At 39.5% G+C, this 8,271-nt stretch overlaps 1 protein-coding gene across 1 annotated transcript in view; it reads left to right on the top strand.

Annotated features, from left to right (window-relative positions):
• Positions 1-8,271, top strand: part of ZDHHC7 (zinc finger DHHC-type palmitoyltransferase 7) — a 65,353-nt gene that overhangs the window by 7,662 nt on the left and 49,420 nt on the right. The window contains exon 2 of the mRNA XM_031457954.2: positions 6,960-7,068. The gene's annotated coding sequence lies outside the window, so the exon portion shown is untranslated. The remainder of the gene's footprint in view (positions 1-6,959; positions 7,069-8,271) is intronic.

An 8,271-nucleotide genomic window follows, 5' to 3' on the forward strand; every position in this document is an offset into this window, starting at 1 on the left:
AGAATGCCTTTTACCCTGCGGAACAAGAGAGGATGGGAGGCTTCTGAGAGGTTGCCTTTAAGCCTTTCCCTAGATAGGCAATCATGAGATAAATTATCAATGCCTATCAAGTTTCGATGAGATATGATGCTTTCTGCCTGCTTTTCTCAAAGTAAGGCTGAGACTATAAGACCATTTAGCTGCCATCTAGAAGTGGCTCCTCAGCAGTGGGTTTCCCCACAACTCACACTGCAGTTGCCAGCCCCTTTTGTTTTGGTGTTGAGCTTTTTGGTATGCAGGACATCGGCCAAGGGAGCAGGCACATTTGGCTATTCATTCATTCCCTTTCTAAGTAAGTAATAAACTGAATCTAAAAGTGGCTCATTGTATTGAATCAGTCAAGCCTTGGTCTTGTCTTGTGTGCTTGACAGCTTCTTCCTGCTCCAGTATTCTCTGTGAACTGTCATGAACTCTGTGTTAAACGACCATTAGGAACTGCAGCCAAGACCAGGTCACAGTCCTTGGTGTATGTGTTTGCTGAGTAAACATGCTTAGCCTACGCCCTGAGAATACATAGCTGAGAGATTAGTTGGAAGAAAGTGTTGGCAGGTTTCGAGAATAAGAAAAACATGCAGAAGAATGAACTGATGGCAGTCTCTTGGCAGCCAAAGGGGATGAGAACGAGAACAGTCTTCAGGCTAGGATAGGAAAGCTTGAGGGGAAAATAAGGGATGCCTACAACAATACATACACTGGAACATTATTCAGCTTTAAAAAGTCAGGAAATTATGATACATGCTACAATGGGGATGAATATTGAAGACATTATACTTGAACTTAGAACTCAATTCAGGCATTTACTGAGGTCCCATGGGTAGAGTATGTTCTAGTTACATTGGGGCACACAGAGATGACCTTACACAATGCCTGGCTTGAAGGACCTTAAAAGTGCTTTGTTTTTAACTGAGTCTATCTGTATATGAGAACAGCAATATCAGACAGAGACAGGCTTATCCTGCTGGAGTGAAATCAAGATATCTGAAGATTGTTATGTCATCTCTCACTTAAGTCCAAGAATCCAACACTCTGGGTCTGACACTCCCCTGTTTCCTGTTTAGATAAGGATATGTGCTTCTGAGGTTGAGAGTGTTTCTGGGAAAGTCATGTACTCTGTAAATCCCCTTGATCTCTTCCTGGGCACATATATGAAGTTACTTTTTTGTAGAATAGCCTTTAAATTCAACAAAAATCTTTGTTTTTTTTCTTTTCTAGTCTGGCAATCTTAATCTTTTACTTGAAGATTTTAGTTCATTGAAACTTAATAAAATTACTATTATAGCTGGGTTTATATCTACCACTTTATTATTATTTGTTTTCATTATTACGATGTTTTATGATCCCCTTTCCCTTCCTTCTTTGCTCTTTTAGATTAGAATAATTTATGTTATTACATTTTCTCCTGTTAACTTGCTTTATCATTCTTTGAGAGTTTACCTTAGAAACATCAACATGCATTCTTGATTTATTATATTTTTATACAATGATTATCTTCACAGTACTGCTAGAATCTTAGAAAACTAATTCCTTTTACCCAGTTCTACCTTTTGCATTATTGTTGATAACAAACTATTGCAAATTCCTGATGTCATTAAATATTTTTTGCCCACATATCTACCATTTCCAGTATTCTTTATAAAAGTCTTCATTGCCATGTTTCTAGCTAGGATTATTTTCATTCTTTCTTAAAAATCACTTTTAGTATATTTGTAATATCCTTTGCTGATGTTATAATTCTTCAGTTTTTGTTTGTCTAAAACATTTATTTCACTATCATTTTTTACTTCTTAACATTTTTCATATTTATTGAGATATAATTAACTACACAAATTTGAAGTGTACGCTTGATGTTTTGACATATATATATGTGATACACACATCTGTGAAGCATCACCACGATCAAGACAATGAACATAACCATCATGCCCCAGAGTTTCCTCCTGCTCTTTTGTAATATTTCCCTCTCTCCTATACCTACCGTTGACACCTCCATCCCTGCGTAATCACTGATCTGATTTCTGGATCATATGATATGTGCTCTTTTCATTGGCTTATTTTGCTCAGCAGTATGTTTTTTACATTTAATCACATTATTACGTTGTGATGGTTAATTTTATGTGTTGACTTGGCTAAGGGATGCTCAAATATGTGGTAAAACATCATTTCTGTGTGTCTGTGAGGTATTTCTGGAAGAGATTAGCATTTGATTCAGTAGACTGAGTAAAGAGATCAACCCTCACCAGTGTGGTTAGGCATGATTCAATCTGCTGAAGGCCCAAATAGAACAGAAAGGTGAAGGAAAAGGGCTGTTTCTCTCTCTTCTTGAACTTTTCCTGCCCTCAGGCTTCAGAGTTCCTGGTTCTTGGGCCTTTGAACTTGCTAAATTATATCACCAGCTTTCCTGGCTCTCCAACATGCAGAGGGCAGACTGTGGGCCTTCTTAGCCTCCATAACTGCAAAAGTCAATTCCTATAATAAATCTCCTTATATGTACATAACATATTGAGTATGTTTTTGTGTAGAGTCTGGATTAATGCCTATGTGCATCAGAAATTTGTTTCTTTTTGTTGCTGAATAGTATTTCATTGGATGGATATGTCACAATTTTCAAATCCATTCCTTTGTTGAGGGATATTTGTGTTTTCCCTGTTTATATCTATTATTCAAAAAATATGTACAAGTTTTTGCATGAACATCATTTACCTTTTTGGGTAAATTGGAGTGGAAAGCTTGTTCATATGTATGTTGAAATTTTTAAGAAATTGTCAAACCGTTTTCCAAAGTAGCTGTGATTTTTACATTCCCACTAGCAGTGTGTAAGAGTTCCAGTTGCTCCACGTCCTCACCAATACTTGGTGTCATCAGTTTTTTTTAATTTCAGTCATTCTAGTGGGCATGTGTTGGTATATCATTATGGTTTTAATTTCCATTTTCTTAATGAATAATGATGTTAAGCATATTTCCATATGCTTATTTCCCATTAGCATACTTTCTTTGATGAAGCATTTGTTAAAATCTTTTGCCCTTTTGAAATTTGTGTTATTTATTTTCTTATTATTTAGTTGCAAGAGATCTTTATATGTTTTAAAAAACTTTGCTGTGTGCATCTGTGCTCCTCCCGAGTTCTCTGATCATCTTCACAATTATGACTCTGAACTCTTTATCAGGTAGATTGCCTATCTCTTTATCACTTATTTCTTCTTCCAAGGTTTTGTCTAAATTTCTAATTGTATTTTTACATAGGTTAGTTTCTCGACCTTGGAGGAGTGGCCCTCTGTAGGAGATGTCCTGTGAGTCCCAGCCGTGCACTCGCCTCTTGTCACCCAGGGCCTGTGGGCAGCTGGTCCCAGGGTAGATTCTGACCTGTGTTTGCGAACTTGTTTTGCAGGTTGCAAGATCAGTTTTCTAGCTTCTGATGTCTGCCCCTTGGTGGGTGAGGCTGGTCTAGGGGCTGGTGCCTGCCTACTGGTGGGTGGAGCTGGGTCTTGGCCTTCTGGTAGGCTGAGCTGTATGTGGCATGTCTAGAGGCAGCTGTGGGGCCAGCTTAGGTGGTATTTACTGATGGGTGAGGGTATGTCTCCATCTAGTTAGTTGTTTGGCCTGGGACGTCCCAGCTCTGGAGCCTAAAGGCTGTTGGGTGGGACCAAGTCTTGGTGCTAATATCCAAGCAAGATGTAAGCCTCCTGGAAGGAGAGCTCATTCAGATGGACACCCCTGAATGTCTGCCACTGTGTGCATACCCAAGGTGAGCCACAGCCACCCCACGCCTCCCCACAAGAACCCTAAGCCCAGCAGGTAGGTCTGGCCCAGGCTTCTATGAGATTACTGCTTTTGTTCTTGGTCTCAGCAAGTGTGAGATTTTTTGTGCAACCCTTAAGCATACAGATTCCCCCTATCCTGTGGAGCTCCTGTAATCAAGCCCCACTGGCCTTCAAAGCCCAGCACTCTGGAGACTCCTCTTCCTGGTGCTAGGTCCAGGTGATATGGGACTCAGAACTTTAACTGTTGTAGGAGAACCTCTGCAGTACAATTATTCTCCAGTTTGTGGGCCGCCCACCCACGGGGTATGGGGCCTGATTATATCATGAGTTCACCCCTCCTACCAGTCTCATAGTGGTTTCTTCTTTAAGTTTTTAGCTACAGAAGATCCTTTCTGGTAGTTCCCAGTCTTTTTTATCGCTAGTTTTTCTGCAGTTAGTCATGGTCTTGGTGTGTCTGTGAGAGGAGATGAGCTCCAGCTGCTTCTACTCCACCATCTTGAAAGGAAGTCTCCTATATATTCTAAATATAGGAGCTTTGTCAAATATATGTTTGGCAAATATTTTCTCCCAGTCTGTGACTTGCCTTTTCATTTTCATAAGAATATGATTTTAAGGACAAAGGTTTTAATTTTGTGAAAAAAATTTTATAACTTTTTTTCTTTGTTAGTTTGTGATTTTTTTGTGTCATATTTGAGAAATCTTCACCAAACCCAAGTTCACTAAAAGTTTCTCCTATGTTTTATTCTAGAAATTTTATAGTTTTAGCACAATTAGATCTATGAAAGCTCTTGAGTTAATTTTTGTAAATGGTGTGAGGAAAGAACTCAATTTTGTTTTGTTTTCATATGGCTGTTTAGTTGTTTCAGTACCATTTGTTGAATAGATTATCCTTTTCCCCAGTGAATTACCTTGGCACCTTTGTTGAAAATCAACTGACTATAGATGTGTGGGTCTGTTTCTGAACTCTTTATTATGTTCTGTTGATCTATTTGTTTATTTTTAGATGAGATAGTACATTGTCTTCATCATTTAGTTTTATAGTAAGTCTTGAAATCAGGTACTGTTAGTCCTCCAACTTTGCTCTTCTTTTTCAAAGTTGATTCACCTGTTAGAGGTCCTTTGCAATTCCATATAAATTTTAGAATCTGCTTGTCAATTTCTCCAAAAACCTTTTTTTTTTTTAATTAGAAACCCACTTTAAATAGAAAGGCATGGACAGATTAAATGTGTAAGTAGGGTTAACTCCCCATCTCAAGATCAGCTGATTAGCAACCTTAATTCCATCTGCAATCTTAGTTCCTTTTTGGCATGTTCATAGATTCTGGGAATTAGGACATAGACATCTTTGGAAGGCCATTATTCTGCCTACCACAAGTATTTAGTCTTGGGATAATTGTTCCCCACTACTAATGTAAGATTCTGCTAAATACCTACTCATTATTCCATGAATTGTGATGTTTACCAGGTTGGCAGGAACAGGAACTATACTTTGCCCTGTCTGAGGTCTGGGCATAGTTCCATCTATCCTTTTTGATGGTTCTTTATCCAGACTCAGAAAGCTTTCCTTTCTCACAGGTACTGGTTAACACTCTGTTAATACTCAAGCAGAACCCTCTGCAGATCTATTAAGCTCTATCACTGTGCAGCTTTCTCCTCCTTGAACTTTGCCCTGTATATTCTGCAGTGTTGGTCTTTGAAGACTGTTAAGCTCCATGTCCTCAATTCAGTCAGTTTACCAGGCTAGAAATTCTTAAGGTATTCAGTCTGGGAAATTAAAGGGCTTTACTTCATATGTTTGCTGTGTTTCAGGGATCACTGTCCTTCATTGCTTGGCTTTCAATGTCTGAAAACCATTATTTAATATATTTTGTCTGAATCTTTAGTTGTTTCAGGTGGGACGATAAAACTAGTCCCTGTTATTCTATTTTGACCAGAAACAGAAGTCTCCTGGTAATTTTTGATTGGATGTCAAACACTGTGGCTGTTTATGTTGTTGAGTGCTGGATATTTTTGTATTCCTATAGGTATTCTTGAGTTTTGTTTTGGCATGCAATTACAGTACTTAACAAAATGTCTTGGGACCACTAAGCACACTTTAGTCAAGCCCCCTTGCTCTAGTTAGTCTTTATTACCTTAAAACCAGGAGACTGGGAGATTTCACTCTGCTTTTCATAAGCTCTTGTGCCAGCTCTTAAGCTTCCCATGCAGTCCAGGCCTCAGTAACTGCCCTTTAGGGAAAACTAGCTGTGCATTTGATATCCCTCAAGTCTTCAACTCATCCCTCTATCACCAGACACCAGTAAGAGCTTTGCTGGTCACTTTACCCCATCAGATATCCTCTGCCCTTAGCCTACACCCAAAATCAGCAAATGGCCCCAGGAAGTAAGATGGCTAGTGACTTTAGTTCACCTTGGACAGTTGTACCTTCTCTCCTGAACTTTAGTTCATTTAGTCCTGGTTGCTACCACAGTTCTCTGTTACATCTGAAAATAAGATGCCTCCTTCAGAATCCATTCTGAACTCAGACTGGCACTTGATCAGGTAGATCCCTGGATTGTGAAATTCTTTTAGTCCCTCCCTAGATATCCTAATTCCATGTCACTCTCCCAGACAATGTTATCGGAAGCAGCTCTGCTAACTGGGGAGGAAAGAAAAACCATCTTCAGATTGGCACAAGTGCTTCCATTTGTGGATACAACAAAAGACCCTAAACATTCAAAATATCCTCCGCCTGTTCCCTGACCCCCAGAAATATTTTCTGAGATCCTGGTTGAAGCCAACACCCATTTCACTACCCAGTTCCAACACCTAACTTGTATTTGTGACCCAGAATTTTGTAATTGATAACAAAGATCCATGAAAACAAGAAGTAAGTTGGGTCTGTAGGTCATAGTTCTGAGGATCAGTTGGCCAAGAGTTAAGACTTTGCCCCCAAGACCCAGGTATACAGGTCTGCAGTAATCTCTGTGGCTCTCTCAGGTGGTCAGTATTCTCACCTGATGTTCTCATGGTAAGCTATCACTCACAGGAAGGTTTTAGAAGCTGTAGTGAAGGAAAATTAGTGAAAGAATAGTTGAGAATTCTGTGAAAAACTATTTTTGGTTTTAAAATATTATTATAGTAATATGGACCTTGACAAAGAACTGTATCCTTCTCAACTAGGAAATCAATGAAAAGAGAAAACTCTCAAGACAGGAGTCTCCTTCAGAGAACAACTGAGTGCCTAAAGAATTCTGATAGAAGAACATGGAGAAGTTCATCTTCAGCCAATGTAAGTGTCCTGGAGCCAGGGAATGGGTTAGGGAAGAGAGGTGGTACTCCAGATCTGCATATGTGCTTCTGGATGAATAGTGACCACATAGGCCAGGGGAGAGACTCAAACAGTGTCTCTGAACCACCTGTGTCCTGGGTAATTGCCGATACCGGGGAAGAGAGGAGTTTGGAAGGAATACAACAAAAGACCCTGGGCCAAGTGGGCAAGAAAGAAATGCTTCAGAAAGCACACACCAAAGCAAGTTTGGGCCTTGACAGAATTTTGGTACCATTTTGCTATTTCAGTGACCATGGTACATGACACTTAGGAGACCATTCTGCCAAAGACTGAGTCCACACCACACCCACCACTGTCTAGTCTGCAGGCAGTCCCTTGAGGTGCTGTTGAGGTTTAAGGTTAACTGCTTCGGTCTATTTCTGCTATCATAGGTCATCATTACCTGTCCTTCTACTTTACATCTCCACTTCTCTCATCAACTACTTCTATTCTTCCCACCCTCTGGTCACTTCCACAGTGTTATTCCCTTCTCTCCCTTGAGGAAATTTAACTCAGTTGAATCTTTAAAGCATTACAGGGGAGCCCCATTGTGTGATCTGAGGAAAAAGTCCAGAGGCCAGCTATGTAGAACCTCAGTAAAATAAAGGGATGGAAAACAAAAAGGATATTTTAATCATGGCCCTGAAAAAGGCCATCTGAGTGATTGCTGTCAGAAAGAAGTATATAACCTGCTTTCACATATAACAAAGAATAAATCTGACAAAGAATAGGAGGGAAGTTCCAGGATAATAATGGTCCTCATCTCTGGATGTATGTTAGAATCATCTGGGGAACTTAAAAAATATAGATAGCTAGACCCTGTATCAGAGACTTTCATGTAATTAGGGTGAAGGTAGAAGATTGGGCATCAGTATTTTTATGGACTCTGTATAGGTGATATGCATGTACAACCAGGGATGAAAAGCATAGTCTAGGATCTCAGCTAATCCAGCACAGGATGATAGCTAAGTGTGAAGTTTACAGAAAGTGCTGAAAATCAAACCACTGAGTCTGCGTTCCTCTAGTTAATGTTGGCATATCCTGGAACAAAAAGAAGAGAAAAGGTGGCAGATGGAAGGGATGACACCACATGTGTCCCCTATACCTATGACTTTTCTTTTTTTTTCCACATACTCACTATATTGCATACATATATACAGTATA

Source organism: Camelus dromedarius, chromosome 9, assembly GCF_036321535.1.
Source record: "Camelus dromedarius isolate mCamDro1 chromosome 9, mCamDro1.pat, whole genome shotgun sequence".
Classification (NCBI taxonomy): Eukaryota; Metazoa; Chordata; class Mammalia; order Artiodactyla; family Camelidae; genus Camelus; species Camelus dromedarius.